This window comes from Fringilla coelebs (assembly GCF_963513975.1).
Source record: "Fringilla coelebs genome assembly, chromosome: 8".
Taxonomy (NCBI): domain Eukaryota; kingdom Metazoa; phylum Chordata; class Aves; order Passeriformes; family Fringillidae; genus Fringilla; species Fringilla coelebs.
Window position 1 is genome coordinate 5,293,615 of NC_140066.1, and position 18,651 is coordinate 5,312,265.

The 18,651-nt window shown below is 46.1% G+C and overlaps 1 protein-coding gene across 2 annotated transcripts in view; it reads left to right on the plus strand.

Moving 5' to 3' along the window:
* The window catches only part of PRKG1 (protein kinase cGMP-dependent 1), a gene marked incomplete at its 5' end in the record, with an annotated part of 340,143 nt that overhangs the window by 221,706 nt on the left and 99,786 nt on the right, over positions 1-18,651 (plus strand). The gene's annotated exons all lie outside the window — the stretch shown is intronic.

Below are 18,651 nucleotides of genomic sequence, written 5' to 3' on the forward strand. Positions count from 1 at the left end.
TCCTCCTGAGAGGAGGGGGAGCTTTGCTGTGGGGGAGTTTCATTCCTGTTGTGAGTTATTCATTGGCAAAGAGTCCCAGAGCTGAGGGGTGAGAGACAAGCTTTCATATGAGTCATTCCAAGTGTGTCAGAAAAGACACATTTTTACAAAAAAACACCCTTTCAAGGGAAAAATCTGGGGTTTAAACTGGTTCAGATCCACTGGGGGTGTGTTCTTGTGCTTCTGGAAGTTAAATAGGAGTTTTTGGGAAAGCAGATCTTCAGGTTGCTATAGAATGCAGGTTGGAAGAGTAACAAACATAAAGACAGAAAAACAAAATTTTTACTCATTCAATTTGATTTTCCCAACGGTTCCTTCAGAGATTTAAGGCTTGGAGAGGATCAATAGTGAATAATCCTGATTATTTGGAGAGCTGGGGGTGCTCACCTGGAGAGGAGAAGGCTCCAGGGAGAGCTCAGAGCCTAAAGGGGCTCCAGGAGAGCTGGAGAGGAACTGGGGATGGAGTGGCAGGACACAGGGAATGGCTTGAAAATGACAGAGTGGAAATTTAGACGGGATATTGGGAATGAGGAATTGTTCCCTGGCAGGGTGGGCAGGCCCTGGCACAGGGTGCCCAGAGCAGCTGTGGCTGCCCCTGGATCCCTGGCAGTGCCCAAGGCCAGGCTGGACTTTGGGGCTTGGAGCAGCCTGGGATGGTGGGAGGTGTCCCTACCCATGGCAGGGGGGAAAACAATTTGGGGTTCTTTCCAATCCAAACCATCCCATGATTCTATGAAAAATGACTATATATTTACATATATTTTTTACAGGAGGTGGCACTGGATGGGCTTTAAGGTCCCTTCCTACCCAAACCATTCCATGATTTCATGAAATCCAGTGCCACAGTGTAAGGAACAGATTGTGTTTCATGTCACCAGAATGATCCCAAAGGGAAGGAGATGTCAGGAATTGTAGGGAAGGGGAGGCTCAGGCTTTCAGCCATCCCAGTGCTACTCAGACATTACTAAGCTGTTACTACACCAGGCTTGTCCCAGTTGGTATTGCAGAAGGAAGGGACTCAGGGAAAAGGAAATAACAACAATCATATTATTAATAAATGTCAATAATGCCATTATTAATAAAATACTAGTTTATAGGAGTAGATATTATTTAAAATGTATGTTATATACCATGTGTAATAGAAATATCTATATATAAAATATAATATCTACTTGATTCATAGGATCTTTTAGGTTGGAAAAACTGATGCCCTGGGATGAGGGTGGCTGCAGCACAGCTCACCCAGAGCCAGGGAATTAATCCAAGCTGGGATTTGATCTGGGAGCAGAGTCCTGCCCAAGTCATTCCTTGGCTGATCCCAGCTTCTCTTTGTGGGCTGGAATTCCACTGGGATGGAAATACTCCTGGGAAAGGAATGAAACTCAGGTACTTGGTGAGGTGAGGGATTCCCTGGAGAGGGCCAGGAGCTCCATGGGGATGTCCCACAGCTGGAATAGCGTGGCTGAGCTTTTTCCAGATGTCTCTGCTGCTGATTATCAACAACCCAGCTCAGGAGAGGAAACAGAACCTGCTGCTGCATTTTAGGGGTTTAAAACCCATCCATTCCAGCATTAAAAAGCTTTTCAACAAGCCTGGGAATGGGTGTGGGATCAGCTCTGGGGTGGGAGCTGCTGGAGCAGGCCCCATGCTCACATTGAGCTTTGAAGCTCTGAGCTTTAATAGAGATTTTCCAGAAGATTGTCAAGATTAATTTGGATTCAGGTCCTGCAGAGCCTGCCCAGCTTTAATTTTAAAGCAAATGATGTGAGGAGGAAATCAAGGAGTGTTTCCTCACTCCGTGGCTGTGCTGCTCGAACACAACCTGTGGCTCATTAGAAAGGCCTAAGGCAAGGAAATAAATATTTATTTTATAAAATCTTACAGTTCCAATTTAGGAAGAGTATTTCTTCCATTTGGAGCACCTGTAGGAAGGTCCTTAAAAAATGTTACTTCCCACTGGGTCTTCCACTTAGGCTCTGGGCATCTTTAGCTGTCTCAAGCTCAGTTTAAATCTCATATAGAACATGAAATACTCATTTTTAGGTCCTATTTTCTATGTTAAATGCTCGTTTTAAAATTCCATTTGCTACATTAAATGCTCATTTTTAAAGATGCTTTCCTTCAAAATGAAAACCAGGATAAATCCTGAAAAGAAGGAGCTTGTTGATTGTTGACTTTATTCTTTGCTTTTGAGGGATTTGGGAATTTTTTTTTCCTTCCTGTATTTATGCATGAATGCAAATGCCCTTGTTAAGAATTAAATAGAATAAAAAATAAAGGTTTGAATGGTGGCTGCCCACAGAAAAGTCAGTGGGGCTGAGCAGGATGTTTTCCTGCTGATATTAATCTAAAAAGTCCCTCTCTAATTGTGCCATTATCCTTATAACAGAATTATCACCGTCTCCAACAACAGATTTTCACGTGGGAGCAAAGTACATCAGAAATTAAACTTCTGGGGGTGAAGTGAGGCTGTTCATTTAGTTATTTTGTTTTAATCCTATTTATCCTGCTGGAAATAAGTGCAGCTGGGTTTCCAGAGCTCTCTGGGAATATCACCCCAATGGCACCATGGATTTGCTGGAGTTTTCCCCAGCAGGAACATCCCACTGGCACAGGGCAGCTGCTGCTCCTTAGGGCCATCCTTAGGTGTCAATCCATTCTTCTGAAAGCCAGGGGAAAGCCATAAAGCCAGGAGAAATCCATTTCCTGGCTGAGAAATCCTGGAGTGCCTACCCAACGTGTCCTGGGCTGGAGTGCTGAATCCCACCTTGCTCCAAGGAGTTGTGCACTAAGAAAAGCTGGGATAACTCCCCTGACTGATCTAAAGCAACACTTCTGGAGCAAGCAGCAAGTGAATAGCCTTTTTTTGAGGAATATAATTTTTCTGAGGAAGCAGTCCATGCCTCCCTTCCCAAAATCAGCAGATGATCCTTGATGGGATCAAAAGCTGCACTAATTGCAGTGCCTGCTGCAAGGAGGGGCTGGAAAAGCCAGCTGGTTTTTGATCCCTGTGAGTACCTGTGTCTGGTTTTGAAAGACAGGTGTGCGCTAAGGAAGGCAGGAGCCTCCCTTCAAATGGAAAATGTAAACCCCCTCTTTCCCAATTATTATGATTTTGAAATTAATGGGATCTCAGGCAAAGATATGGGAACAGGAATAACAGTTCTTTACTAGGAAAATACAAAATACAAATGCAATAGTACAAACAAAAAAACCTCAACACTGCCAGAGTCAGAGCAGACCCTGTCCCCCTGTGTGTCAGGGTGCTGGCACAGTCCCATCCCAGGGTGGTGGCACTGTCCCATGGTGGTGTCACAGTCCCATCCCAGGGTGGTTGGTGGCACAGCCCCATCCCAGGGTGGTGTCACAGCCCCATCCCATGGGGGGTGGCACAGCTCCATCCCATGGTGGTGGCACAGTCCCAGGGTGGTGGCACAGTCCCATCCCATGTTGGTGGCACAGTCCCATCCCATGGTGGTGGCACAGTCCCAGGGTGGTGGCACAGTCCCATCCCATGTTGGTGGCACAGTCCCATCCCATGGTGGTGGCACAGTCCCATCCCAGGGTGGTTGGTGGCACAGCCCCATCCCAGGGGTGTCCCAGTCCCATCCCATGGGGTGTCCCAGTCCCATCCCATGGGGCTCAGCCCTCCTGCAGTGCCAGCTGTGGCTCTGCTGCAGCAGGATCCTGCACAAGGGGGGAGTTTTCCTCTGCAGCTCCAGGGCTGCTGGAGATGGGGCTGCTCTCCCTCTGGGAATGCAGGGCAGGAGAAAGCTGCTCCTCTGGGAATGCAGGGGGCAAAGGCTGCTGGGGTGTCCCAACCCTCAGATTGTATCCAGGTGGGAATGCTTGGCTCCTCCCCTGGGCACAGCATCTCCCCATGGGATGATGGAATTTGATCAGCCCTGCAGGGACACTCACTGGCCATGGACAGAAGATAATTAATAATTAATGGCCATGAACAGCAGAGATCTGGAGGGAGAATTGATTGTGGAAGAGATAAAGAAAACTGTTCCACTTGATTTTAGCAGCTGGCCCATGAACAGAAGATATCCCCCTGGAGTTCTGAGGGGGATGAGTCATGGAAAAGTCAAAGCACAGTCCCCCCACCTGGTAAAAGAATACATACTTTTGGTAACATCTTGCATTGCAACCTAAGACAACCTGCAAGATGAATCAGAGCAGTGACTCCCTTGGAAGCTCAGATTTTTGGTAGCTCAATATGTGACTAAATCAATATTAGGTCAAGGCAGATCATAGAGCAACCAGCAGTGAAAAGTGAAATGTAATTTAGTGTTGTAGATTTAGTAACTCCTGATGGTACAGGGATTTTTGTTGAATTCTTCTCTAGTTTTCAGCCCAAATTGTGCTTTTTGTGTGTAATTGAGTATATTTGTCCTTACTCAAATGCAGTGAGGTCACAGCTGTGCTAAATCCCTCTGTACCTCTCATTGTAGTATTCACTGTTCCAGGCTTACAATGATTTCTTTCTCAAGCCAGTCCTAAAAATCATTCTATTTAATTAAAATCAGAATACTTCCGTTAAGGAAACAACTATTTATTAAATTAATTTGTCCAGGGAATAAAAGTTGCGGGGGAGAAACTTGTGGTGTGGCAAGAATTTCCTGCTAAACATAATAGGATCAGAATGCCTTGAAAGAGTAAATATTGCAATTTTTTCTTCCCAAAAAAGGCTTCATAAATGAAAAAAGCTTCCTTCAGTTAAAAGAAGCTGTGGATTCTGGTCTGTGGTGTAAACTCCAATTCCTCCAAGGCCCTGGAAGCAATCAGGAGGGGGTGAGGGATGTTTGGTGTCACCTTGGAGGCAGAGTCGAGCTTTAGGGGTGGATACTGGGGGGAAATTCCCACTTACACACACATTCCTGAATTCCAGGAATGACAAAATTCCTTGGGCAGGCAGGGGAAGGATGCCAGGAGGCTGGATGTGAGAAGATGCAGAGGGTGGGGCATCCTTGGGGTCATCCATAAAGCGTGAGCTCAGCCTGCCTTCCAGGCTTTGTGGGATTTCAGTCCCCTGCATGGAAAAGCAGCCCTGGGAACGGCCCCACCTCTTGTCTGCCTGGTGTGTTTGGTTTTTCCCAGGTGATTTGAAATGCAGGCTGTGCTGGGGACGTGGAGGCATGGCCAGGGAAGCAGCTGAGCAGGAGGAGGTGGATTTGCTGTTCCACGGTGCACGGGCAGGCGCTGGAGCAGAACAGAAAGGATGCTCCACGGGATCAAACTGTCCATTCCTGCTGCCCTTTAACAGGAAAAATTGTCTTTCTTGTCTGGTGGAGAAGGCCAGGCTCAGGTTTTTCTTGAAATGCTTTTTGTATTGAATTTTTTTGATTGTCTCTGTAACCCCTTGTGAATGCTGGGAGGGGGCTGGGGGCAGATAGTGCTCGCTGAGAGAGGTTAAATATTGACCAGGCACATTTTAAACTAAGGAAATCCTTATTGGAGGCAATGCACCACAGGGAAAGGGGGCAGAAGGGTCAGGTTCCTGTTGATTCAGGGCATGATGGAAGGGGAGGATTAATTCCTTCAGTTCTGGCGTCAGCTGGGGTTGAAATGTTGGTTAATATACATTGGAGTGAGTCAATATCTCATTTTTATATTGCTAATTCATAGAATTAAAGAATGGGTTGGGTTGGAAGGGACGTTGAAGATCAACACATCCCATGGGCAGGGACACCTCCCACTGTCCCAGGCTGCTCCAAGCCCCAAAGTCCAGCCTGGCCTGTTTACTGTGCTTTTCCAGTTTGTGGTTTTTTGGGTTTTTTTTTTTTGGTGGTTTTTTTTTTCCTTTTCCTCTTTCATTCACCTCAGAGTTTACTTGATGAGATAAACTCAAATTTGCTGGCAAGGTTGCTGTGCTCCGTGAGATCCTGTCTTTACATTTCCAAGGTGAGATCCTGTCTTTACATTTCCAAGGAAACCTCAGTGTCCTTTTCCCCTTTTTTGATTCTGTCAGTGAGGAAAAAAACACCCTCAGAGACCCCCTTGTGATCTCCAGAAGCACAAGCCTGGTTTGGGTTTAATGTGGTGCCTTCTATTTATAGATTATTCTATTGTTGTGCTTCTACTGAGAATTTGAAAAGGTGATGCCAGGAATTAAATCTTGGACTTTTTCCTCTGGTTTTTATCCTTTATAAAATAATGGTGTTTATTTTTACTTGGTATTTTTGTTTTCCAAATCCCTTTTTTTTTTTTTTTTTTGAAGGATGAGTGCTGCCTTTTTTGATTTTTTTTTTTTTTTGCCGTCAGTTAATCATTTTGCCCACAATGAGAATAATTTTATTTTTCAGCACCTGCAGAGTGGGATCTCAGGTACAGATGGATCAACAGGGTGAAACCACTGGTAAAACAAGTGTTCTGTGGTTTTCTCCTGATGCAAACAGGCCCAGAATCCAACCCTCAGTGGTGTTTCAGAGCCTTCAGGGGTGATTCCATCCCACATCCTGCCCCTTCAGGGAAAGAAAACTCCTCTTGTCAGGAATTCTGCATCAAGTCAAGCCCAATCCTGGCTCATGGCCCAGGAATTCTGAGCTCCAGGGCAAAGCAGGCTGTGACAGGACTTCAGATGGTGTTTTCTGCAGCTCCAGCTTTTCACAGCTCAGTGCAGCACATTAGGCACAACTGGATATTTATTGAGGTGTTAGGGTTTGTTTGAAGTCACTCATCCTTTCCAAATCATCATTTGGGATTGAAATATCGATGGCTGTGCATAGCAAGTGGATTGTTTTGTGCTGCTCACTAAAATGTGGAGAAGAGTGGAGTGGTGGGAGGGATTGGAGTGAAAGACTGGGGCTTCTTGCTGCCAGTACTAAAGAAGATGTAATTATTAAATATTTTGATCACATTACAGAGTGACTTGAAACACAGGGCTCTGAATGGTGGTGAGATCTTTGAGTGGGGATCTGCACCTACACCCTGCATGGCTTCCTTGAGGTTTCCTTCAGGGGGGGATGCCTTGGGAAGGCTGAGCTAGAACAGAGGCTGGACAGAGTTAAAGAATAGAGCAGGGATTTATCAAAAGGATCTCCTCCATGGATCCACCTTGGGCAGCACAAGAGCCCAGCCAGGGCTGCACCCAGGATGAACCAAAATGGTCCCAAAATGCACACCCAGTCACTGTGGGGTCTGTCACTGGGATCAGCTCTGCTCCATTTGCACCTTGCAGTTCACTGTCCCATTCCAGCTCCAGCCCCTGCAGTCCCACCCTGCTTGTTTTTCTCTCTTCAGTTCATCTTTGTTTGTGCTCTTGGGCTGAGATTTGGATCATTTGTCCTTGGTCCCCATCTAGAGCAGGAATTGTTTTGTCTCCCTGCTCTGTGCAGAGAGCTCAGCATCCCTTAATGTGAAGCTCAGACCCACACACTAAAGCAGCACAGAATCTGAAAAATATAAAAGCTCAAACCTGAGGCATCATTGCCCCAAAATAGCGAGGCAAGACTTGTTTGGGTGTTGTTTTGCTGATTTTGGTGAGAATCTCTGGAGCTGTGACCTGTCAGCTCTGGGAAATGCTCAGGGCTGTTGTTCACTCCCCTGTTGGGGCACAGGAGAGGGAAACAGCCATGCTTGTTATTTAAGTATTAAAAACTATGAGTTGTGGTGAATTGTAAAGGATGAGACATCTGGAGGAGGAGGATTGCAACAGATTTTACCCCTTAATTTATAAACTAACCCTGGAACTGTTGGAAAATACCAAGTGGTTTGATGTTCATCCCTGTCCCTCTCCGTTATGACTGCAGATGTCCCCAGACTGTGGGTGCTCCCCTCGTGTCACCCACACAGAGTCCCTCAGGGTGTCACCAGGGTGCTTGAAGAGTTGAAGGACCTTCAGCTCTGCTCAGTGATCAGTATTGGATTGTTCATCAATGGATTGGAAATCAAGGCAAAAGCACAAGCACAGGTTTAGGACTCATTGCACCTGACTCCCTCAGCCTCAGCAGAGGATGCTCACCTTATTAAGCAGAATCAACATGATTTGGGACTTTGGGTCTGTTCCTTAACCTTCTTTTTGAAGTTCCCCTGACCCATTAAACTCCCCTTCTTCTGGGCTCCAGAGGTGTTTTGGGAGCCCTTGGACAGCGTGCAGCCCTTTGATAATCCCAGGTATTTCAGAGCTCATCCTGGTGCCTGACACTTCTCATAAAAAGCCATTTATTCCCTTCTCCAGCCTGTTATCACCCAGTGCCTATTCTTGTGTCCATTTTCCTGCTCAGATAACAAACAGACCCCTGCCAAAGCAGCTGACAGTCTGCTCAGAGGAGAAGGATTTCAGCAGGGCCAGGAGTCTGCTTGGAAATATTTTGCTTTTTGATCAGGCCAGGTAAAGAACTTTCATACAGGGGCAGAAATGCAGCTGGAGGCTTCCAAACTCTGTTTCCTTTTGCCTGGCTCGTAACCACATCAGCTCCTGTGTGATAAGAGGATTATTGTCTTTATCATTAGGATTATTTTTCAAATGAGGGAGGAACCTGAGCGTTTCTGGGCAGGTTAGAGGCTGAAGTTTAGCGTCTCTGTTGTGTTTTTCTATCTCTTCTAAAAAGAAATGCCTGAATTTCCCTGCAGTGTCCTGGATTGCATCTGATTAGGCACGGAAGTCCATGGGGGGAGAAGTGCTCCTGTGGGAATGTTGGCTCTGCAGAGATGCCTCTGGGTGGTGTTTGCTGGGATTTCTTCTCCTTGCAAAACTGTTCCTTGTCTTGGGTTTATGATGGAAAACCAGCTGAGGCCTCTGGTATAATATTTTAGAGAATTCCAAAGGAAACTGGGCTAAAATACGTTAAAACCCATGGAATGTCAGGGAGAGAAAGTCAAGGGAAAAGGGCCTTTTTCTGCACAGCTGGTGGAAAAGTTTGAGCACAGCCTAATTACAAGGAGGATGTCTCAGGCTTGATGTTTGAAAACTGTCTCTAAACTGCCTTTGGAGCCTAATGAAAACTGGAGTCTGCCTGCAAATCCACAATGCCAAGCAAAGCCTTCTGGAGGAGCGTTAATTTGGTGGAAAATGCAGCTTTGGGGCTGAATAAATCATCGACAGGCTGCTTCAGAAATGAACAATTTCATCTCTCTGGGTGCTGGATCCCTCCCAGGATGAAGAGGCTCTGAGGAGGAGGGCAGAGCAGAGGGTGGGGTTGGTTTGGGGTCACACAGGCTGGGGACACCGTTGCCTGCAGCACTTGGAAGCTGAGGGTGGGTGATGGATGATTAAATGGGCTGGAATTTGGCAGGGCTGGCAGGCCTGGAGAGGGGTAATTAATGGCTTTGTTGTTTAATTGGTGCCAGGGAAACGCAGAGGGTGGTGGGGTTGATGTGAGGCAGATGCTCCACATCTCCTCTCCTGCTGCTCAAGGCCACACCTCGAGGGCTCTGTCCAGTTCTGGGCATTCCCAGCTCCCTCCTGAGGCTCCAGCCCCTTCCCCAGCTCTGTTCCCTTCCCTGGACATGCTCCAACCCTTTGTCATGAGGAGCTCAAAATTAAACTTCCAAGGGATGCACTTGAGGACCTCAGGGCGCTGGCAGGGCTCATAGGGAATGTTTCATGTTTGATGAATTTCTCAGCTGTCCCTTCTAGCTGCTCCCTGAATTCCTACCCATGATGGCAGCATTCCCAAAGTCTCCAAGCCTCAGGTTGGAGTGGAGGTAGAAAACCTCAGATCCCAGCAGGAATTGCAGTGTCCATCAATGCTTAGTAGGTAACTTGGAGTTCCTCCTGTTTTCATGAAGGATTCATTGGAGTTTCAATTTGCTGTGAAGCTCTTTAGGGTTTCTTAAGTGGGTTTTTAGTACAAAGACCCAGAATTTTGCTCTGAAGCTCTTTTAGGGTTTCCTAAGTGGGTTTTTTGTACAAAGACCCAGCATTCTGCACATCCAGGACTCCAGCCTTGTTGAGAGCAGCCTCTGCCACAGCTGCTTTCTCCTGGCACCAGTTCCCAGAGAGTTCAGTAAGGTGGTGGGGGATAAAGACACACTTTGGGTTCTGTTAGAAAAGGGGATTTAGAAACACATCTCTGAAGTGAATTCCCTGGCCTGAAACACGAGTGGAAGTTCAGTTGCCATGGCTGGGGAAGAGGGGAGAACTCAGGATAACTGGAGTTGTGCCCACTGAATAATGGAGTGCTTGGGTGGTGGCAATTCTTTCAAGAAATAAGTGAAATTCACTGGCCATGGCCACCTTCCCGTCATGGGCTCCTAAAAACCACCAAGGGAAAAGCCAAGGCAAGGTGTTAGTGCTTCACATGGTTTAATTGGTGGCAATTTGCTGGAAATCAGAAAGCTCCAGTGCAGATTTGATGCTGTCACTTAAATCCAGTTAGATTAGGAAGAGATGGGGTTTTCTCCCTGCTGGAAGAGGCTGGGGCATGATTGGTTTTTTCATTTTATTTTTTTTATTTATATTTTCTTATGACAAAGTGTTGTGAAAATGCATTTCAGTAAGGACAAAAATTTAATCAGGAGTCTGGTGAGCTGTCACTTTAGCTAACTCTTATCCAGCACAGAGCCCTTGAGATGTGTGTTGGGATGAGCTTGGTGTGATCCTGGTGTGCTGGTTGGAATCCTCTGGGGAGGGAGATGTGGCCAAGCCTCTGTTTGTTCAGGCAAAACACAAAACAGCACAGGCTGGCTGTTTTGTAAAGGGAATAAAGGGAATTATCATTTCCCCTGCAGAGGGAGTGTAAAATGAATGAGTTCATCCAGACCCTTCTGACAGAGGGATTTTAATGTTTGTCAGTGATCTGGGTGAACCAGTTGCTGAGTGCAGCCAAATCGTGTCCTATATACAAACAAACAAACCAAAAAAACCAAACCCAAAAAAACACCCAAAAAACCCAAATCCAGAGGAAAAAATAGGGACAATCTTTGCATCCACCTTTTTGTAGCACAGGACTTGGGGGCACATCTACACTGTGAAGTGTGTGAGAGTCTGAAGGCCAAGCCAAGTAAAGATCTGGGCACAATTCCAAACTAAAAGCTCATTAACTCCAGCTCTGTGTTGCTTTGACCTCTGGGATGTGCATGAGGACACCCCTGGATGCTCCTTGGCAGGGAACTGGGAGCTAATTTTGGCCTTGACGTTACAGAATGATGCTGCTGGAGATGAAGCCCTGGCTCAGGAAAAGCCCCTGCTCTGCTGTTTGGGTGCAATAAGGGAAATATTGTGGCAATATTTCCTTAAATTCATGGGATAACAGCCATGATTCATGAGGAAATGGGATAGTTCCTGTGTTTAAGTTGTGTTTAGGTTGGATCTCTGCAGACCTGCAGGCTGGAGGATGAATAAATGTGGGATTAATGCAGCAAGTTGGTGTCTATACAATTTATATCCTGTGTGTTGCTGCCTTGCAATTATTTGTTTCACATGCCTGCAGCTTGGTCAGCTCATCAATGGCTAATCTGGCAGGTAAAGCAAGAAACTTGGCGTTAATGAGTATTTTAAATTATTCCTAAGGTGGTTTAGGGAGCTTTCCCCCTTTCTTTGCTCAGAGTGGCAGGTTCTTTCCTGGTTTTTTTCCTGGAGAAAACCTCTACAACCATCTGTGATTGCTGGTGGAGCAAAGGGAGGGTGTCAGATCATTCCTTACTGAGTTGCTTCCCTCTGAGTTGAATTATCACTCCTTTAGCTATCTGCTCTCTGTTATCTCTGTGTGGTGTCAGGGTTGCACCCAGGTGGATGAGAGCAGTGAGGACATGGTGGATGTGTTTTTAAGATGATGATGGATGGTGGTGGCTCCTCCAGCTTGTCCTCCATCCTGGCCAGCTGCTGGGGGTGGCTTTTGTATCCCTCTGTGAATCACACCATTCCCAATATTCCAGCTGTCCTCTGGAATTTGGGGCAAGGTGAGGAGTAAGTGAAGGTGATGGGGTTTATGCTCCTCCTTAAATATCCCAGGGCATGAAATTGGACTTGGATTTTAAGAGGTGAAAACCCCCCAGTTTTCAGTTTGTTCTGGCACGAAGCAGTAACCTTTACCAGGAAGAAACTCCATGGGGAATGTAATAAAAGTGAGATTTTTACCTGTGTTTAATCCAAAAGCTATCATTTCCAAACCAAAACCAACCCATATTTGCATTAAAACTCCTCAGGAGCTGCTCAGAAGTGCCAGGAATATTTGTTTCAATATTTGTTACAAAAGAGTTGTGCAGTTTTGACCATTCCAAAACTTGGGTGCTCCCACAATTTGCCAGGTGGATTTGTTTGGAAGATGTACAAATTGGGTAAATTCTTGTTTCTGTGCTTGAAGATTAGAAAACCATTCTGTATGTGCACATCTCCAATCATCTCTCCCGAGTGAAGTTCACATCCTCTACCTGGTAATTGTCGTGTTTTGTCTCAGCAGAGCCCAGGAAAGATGAGGCACAAAGCCTTTAATGTGATTACAGAGAGCTGTTAAATGTGCATCTCATTATGTGGAGTGTCTGGAGGCCTGGCAGGCTGCCTTCCCCACACAAGCAGTGCTCTCCCCTCCTGAAGATACAGAAGTATTGATCTAAAGATAGGCAATAATTAGCACAAAAGAAGATGTTACAGGAAGTAGCCCCTGGCACTGTCGAGAGAGGATCTTGTTCAGAAGTTGTTGTTGAGCATGAAATCACTGCTGAGTAAAATGAACTGATTTGATCACTAAATGCCCATAGATGATGAATTTGGTGAATTGATTATTTACTCTTTTGTGCCCCTAACTCCCAGTGGATCTCGTTGTGTCACAGAAAGTTTCTGAGTGGTGGGAGCCACCGTGCCTGGGGCAGGAGTTTGGTTCAGGAGCTGAGCAGGACAAGGGAAAGGCATTTAACCATTGGCATCTTCCCCTTTATTGAATGGGAAGAGTTAAATTTGTGATTTGAGTGAAGCTGAGAATGGGGCTCCTCTCTGGCAGATTCCAGCTGAACTCAAACTGGGAGGAAGTGCAGGGACCTTCACCGAAGTGGAGAGCAATGGAGCACTGCCCTTTTTTCCACTTGTTTTGAGCCAAAAATTAGGGACTCATGTCTGGGAGTTCAAAATCAAGTTCTCTTCTCACTCTTGAGCTGCCCTGAACCTGCTGCTCAGGGTGGAATGGCTGGAATCCCTAGAAATGCTCAAGGCCAGGTTGGACTCCAGGGCTTGGAGCAGCCTGGGACAGTGGAAGGTCTTCCTGCCTGTGGCAGGGGTGAGAATGGATGGGCTTGGAAGTCCTTCCCAACCCAAACCATTCCATGGATTTCTGATTCCATGAGCAGGGCTGGACCCCAGGACTGTGGTAACCAAAGTCAGTCAGTTCGGAGGTGGGAGCAGGAGGAATTTGTAATAGCCCGCTCCTATGAAAAATTATTCTGTGTGGGCAAAAAGATGGATTTTAATTTCTGCATCTGGACTCAATTTGGAGACTCCTCATGGGAATCTGGAGAGCAGTTAATGACTCACTTATTAAATGATGTGCTTAATTACCTGTAAAGTTACTTTGTGCTGAGCAGACGGAAAGTAAGAGTTGGGCAGGGAGCGATGAAAGTTCTTCAGCCAAGACAAAAATTAAAGAGAAGGGGAAGAACAACTGTGGTACCACAGGTGTCAATGACAAGCCCAGAAAAAAAGTGGATTTGTATAGAATCATAGAATCCCAGATGAAGAATTTAGTTGGAAGGGCCTTAAATCCCATCCATTCCCACCCCTGCCGTGGGCAGGGACACCTCCCACTGTCCCAGGCTGCTCCAAGCCCCAAAGTCCAGCCTGGCCTTGGGCACTGCCAGGGATCCAGGGGCAGCCACAGCTGCTCTGGGCACCCTGTGCCAGGGCTGCCCACCCTGCCAGGGAACAATTCCTCATTCCCAATATCCCATCCAGCCCTGCCCTCTGGCAGAGGGAAGCCTTTAGAAGGTAAAGGACAGGGCAGCAGCTGCCTGGGCTGGGTTTTCCAAGGACACCTGTGCATGGTGAAGTGTGTCAGGGATGAGCTTCTGGGCCATAAATAAGTGTGGAAGTTCTGTCCTGAGTGGGAAGAGATTTAAAATGCTCATAAATGCTCATCAGGAAAGGAGTCACATCATGTGGCTGCCTGGGTGTGATCACCAACATGGAATGGTGGTTTTGGTTTGTTTTTATTTCAGGGAGTTAATTCTGCTTTCACACTGGAGCCACGCTGTTGTTAATACTGATACAAATCCCATTTTTGAAGCAAGCCTTAGTCATGCTACTAATGGGAGCATTTTCTCTTCAGCACCTTTAAAAGTTCTCTAAATGGTGCCATTTGTGCTCTGATATCTTAATGTTTTTATGTCCAGGCAGAGACGGGTCTGGTTTTCCTGCACCGAGTCCATTTGCACATCATAATGATCATTTTATGCATTTGTCCTCTCCTTGCATGGGATGAATTTTTAATGTGCAGGCAGAGGGTGACATTTTTATTGCTTTTACGGGCATCAGGAATGCATTTTAAATTCAATTATGTACTGTCTCTGGAAATACCACACAAGTGACTTGCCAATAAATACATCTCGTGGATACTGGAAACTAACGGGGACAGTAATCACTGGAATAACTTCACTGGGCCAATTTTTGTCACTCCAAAAAATACAGGTTAATGCATATTAGGAGGAATAATTCAAGCTTCATATAGACACTGATAAACCAGCATAATTATTTCTGCAAGGAGATGAAAAGAGTTTTGTGCAGCTCAATGGAGACAAACTCACTGGGTGCCCCAGCAGCTCGATATGCAATTAGAAATCGGTGTTTTAAAGGGTAGGGGAAGTCAGAAAAGGGCATTCCATGCACTGAACAGGAGCTCAAAGAACTCACAGGATTTGTGCTGTGGAATTGAGCTGGAGATGAAGACAAATCAGGCTTAGGCTGAAGCGTCCTCAGAGGGATGGTAAAAAATCCTGAAGTTGTTAATAATTGAGCAAATTCCAGCTGACCTACCGTGAATCACTGTTCTGTTAAGCTGCTGACAAGGAGGGGGAGCAGAACCAGCTGGCCAGAGCACACCAGGAATCAATCAGAATCTGGTTTAACAAGAAAATCCAAACCACTGGAAAACTGGGAAGATGAAACTCGCAGCAAATTGGGATCTGTGGGTGCAGGCACACACATCCGTAGGCATGGGACTTGGAATGCTTTGTGGGGAGAAAAAGGGAGGTGTTGAAAATAAAACAATGTCACTTGAAACAAGTAATTAGAGTGTAACTCCTTATCCAGAGGAGGTAAATGCAGGAGGAATCAGCATTTGCTTCCAGGGCATGGAATAATGGAGTGGTTTGTGTTTGCAGGGATCATCTCCAAACCCTTCTTTAAAACAGCTGAGCTTTTGCTGATCCCACCAGGGATGCCCTGTCCAGGGAGCAGATGCCCTGTCCAACACAGCCTCTACTCCTCTGCAGCTCTAGGACGGGAGATGTCAGCAGCTCCTGGATCCTCTGAGGAAACCAGGATTGCAATCTGGATTTTTCTGTCCAGCCTAATGGGATTTACCCTTCCAAACAACACCAGGAATCCAGGACCTCCTGTTCCCCTGTGTTCCAGGTTAAACTGATGTTTTAGTAAATCCCAGTCCTTGACAAAGTGCTCCCAGCACTGTCTCCATGAGGTTCTGGATCTAAGGGACAATGGATAAGGGGCAGTGTCCCTGAGCCTCTGAGCTGCACTGCAGCCCACACTGGATTTGGATTGGGGAAAGGTAAAAGCACCTCTTGGTGAGAAAATATCCAGCCTTGTGTCCTGGGCTCCCTCATGGACAGGGCTCTGCCCCACATGGTGCTGTTCCAGTCCTTTCCCTATTGCTGGAAATGGGGGAATGAGACAAAAAACTCAGTTTATGGGGTTTCTAAATCCACTGGGCTTTGCCTTCCTTCACCTGTAGATGATCTTTGCCACCTGATCTTCCTCCCATGCGGGTAATAACCACTCTGAATCCATATTAAGTGACAAATGTGTTATTCCAATGACACTTCATGGGATTTTATTGGGAAAAAACCATTTTAAATCAATTCTTGTGTGCCCACCCCGGTGCTGCTGCCCTGATCTTTGTGCCTGGTCCACAACTGAGCTGTTGAGCACGTGTGGGCCATTAAAGGGAATTTTGTTAGACATTAATCACCCCAGAGGAGTAAACTGAGTCATTTGCAAACATGTGGAATGATGATCAATAAATCAGGAATGACAGGGAACCAAGAATGGATTTATGGAAGTGCTTTCAGCACCTGTTGCTGGCTCCTTTTAACAGTATTTTGATATCTGTCAATGAGTCAGATTTTAATCTGAAGTGCTTCCTTCTAAACACATTGAATGGTGGTTTTAATCAAGATGCAATGTGGCCTTGCATAAATCAATGTACAGAAAATAAGATCTGCAAGACAGTCACAATCGTATCATGATGACCTTCTTTCAATGAAAAAATGAAATAAAATAGAGCTGACTGGCATGAATTATATTTTAAAATCAGTTTTGATGGGCTGGTGGAGACACTGTTGGATGAGGATGGGCTCTGGGAATGGCCAGGCTCTTGGATGCTGCTCTGGGAAAAGAGACAGGGCAGGATATCCTGGATTACATGGCTCAGGGCAAAAACTCAGCACAAAAAATTGGGTTTGTTCCTTTTGGATCATCTTCCCTGTCCCTTCCTCTTTCCTGACCTCCTCATGGGCTAAAGCGGGGTCAGGTTTCCCTTCTGTTTGGAATTCTGTCCTGCCTTTTATTATTTCTCTGTCCAAATATCACCCAGGAAGCCCCCAGATGTTCCCAGCCACTCCAGTTCTGGGATTGTCCTCATCATTTTGGAACAGGACAGGAGGAAAAGCTTCGGAGGTTCAACCATGAGCCTGGGGAATGACAGAGCAGGGTGCTGGTGGAATTCCCTTCCTGGGATACAGAGACAACCCCGTCATGTGCTGGCCTTTTGTCATTAATTCAACAAATTGGTGGAATTTAGTGAAGCTTTCCTGTTGCAGTAGAGAAAATAATGGAAAAGAGAAAATGCTGGAGAGAGAAAAATGAATCATCTGTTGGGATTCAAGCGGGGATGGATCCAACGCATGTTGGATCCAAAGGAAATGTCCCCAGGAATAATTTCTCTCTAATGGCAGGACAGGGGCTGTTCCATAGATCCAGTGACCCATGGCTGGTCAGTCTCGCTGGTGACCAGTGACCAGAAGGTTCCTCCCCTTTTCCAAACTGCTTTGGACCTGGAATGTTGCACTTTCCACTCATGGATCATCCAAATACAAGATGCTCCAGTTGGAAGCTTGGGTATCCTGCTCCCAACAGGACTGGGATGAGCCTGGGGGTAGGATCAAAAACTGAGGGTTAGATTTGGGATCACTGGCCCCAGATGGGCTGTGCTGGGAGAAGAAGCCAGGACTGGGATGAACCTGGGTGCAGGATCAAGAATTGAGGGTTGGATTTGGGGTCACCAGCCCCAGATGGGCTGTGCTGGGAGAAGAAGGTGGGACTGGGATGAACCTGAATGTAGAATCAAGAACTGAGGGTTGGATTTGGAATCACCAGCCCCAGATGGGCTGTGCTGGGAGAAGAAACCAGGACTGGGATGAACCTGGGTGCAGGATGAAGAATTGAGGGTTGGATTTGGGCTCACCAGCCTGGGAGAAGAAGCTGAAAGGATTTGACAGCAGCAGAACAGAATTATATGGAATTACTGCAATTGGCTTCCGAGCACAGAGGTTTTTTTTGTTTATTTTGGGTTTTTTATTGCCCATTATGCTGCTCGCCTGGCTCTAATATTCCCAAGATTATGTTTTCATAAACAATTGTATTTTCGAGCCGTCTGTGGAATCTGTCAGGCTTTATTTGATTATTTCTCCAATACAGCCCAGGCCCCTTGAAAATCCTCGACCTTTAATTCATTTCCAGCTGTGGAGGCTTTGCTGTGCATAGGAAATGTTGGTCTCCAAGATGAAAAGGGAGAATTAAGCTGTAAATCATTAAATCATCCTTCTCCTTTCTTTAATTCAATAAAGGACACAGGCTGATCCTGGAGAAAGGGATGTCCCACCTATGGCTTTAGAGGTACTTTAAAAATATTTGGGATCCTGTGCAGGTAATAAATCACAAGGAAGGGGTTTTGCCCATTCATGACTTGGAATCAGAGCTGGGCTGGTTGGGATGTCCTGGGGGTCTTGTGGGGATCTCTGTGGTTGGCACAGCACTGCCTACTTGTGGGAAGGTCCCAAATGCCTCTGAGGTGGATTTTCATGGGGCCAATCCCAGGATTTCATCCTGGTGTGCTTGTGCTGGATTCTTACAATGAAAGGAACAAAATTCTTTGGATTTTGGCACCATGTTTTGTGGCTTATTTCTCTGGGGGGTAACTAAATCATTCTTGGAAGTCTGTTCTCATTGGTGAGCTCAGAGTGATCCTCTGGTGATAGCTCAGAAGGGATTTTCTTTGGAGTTGTCCCTCCATAAATCATCTCAGATGTATCAGCCAGAGTGAGGAGCTCAAGGTTGCTCCCAAACCCAGTGTCTGGGATTTGGTGATGCTGCCAACCTAGGAATGTGTCGGGCAGGACATCCATGTTTTTAAATTCTTCTCATAGTAACTAACAACAAAAAAAGTAGATATTTAGGTGTTTTAATGCTTTTTGAATGCTGGAGATTCACTCAACACTTGTGTA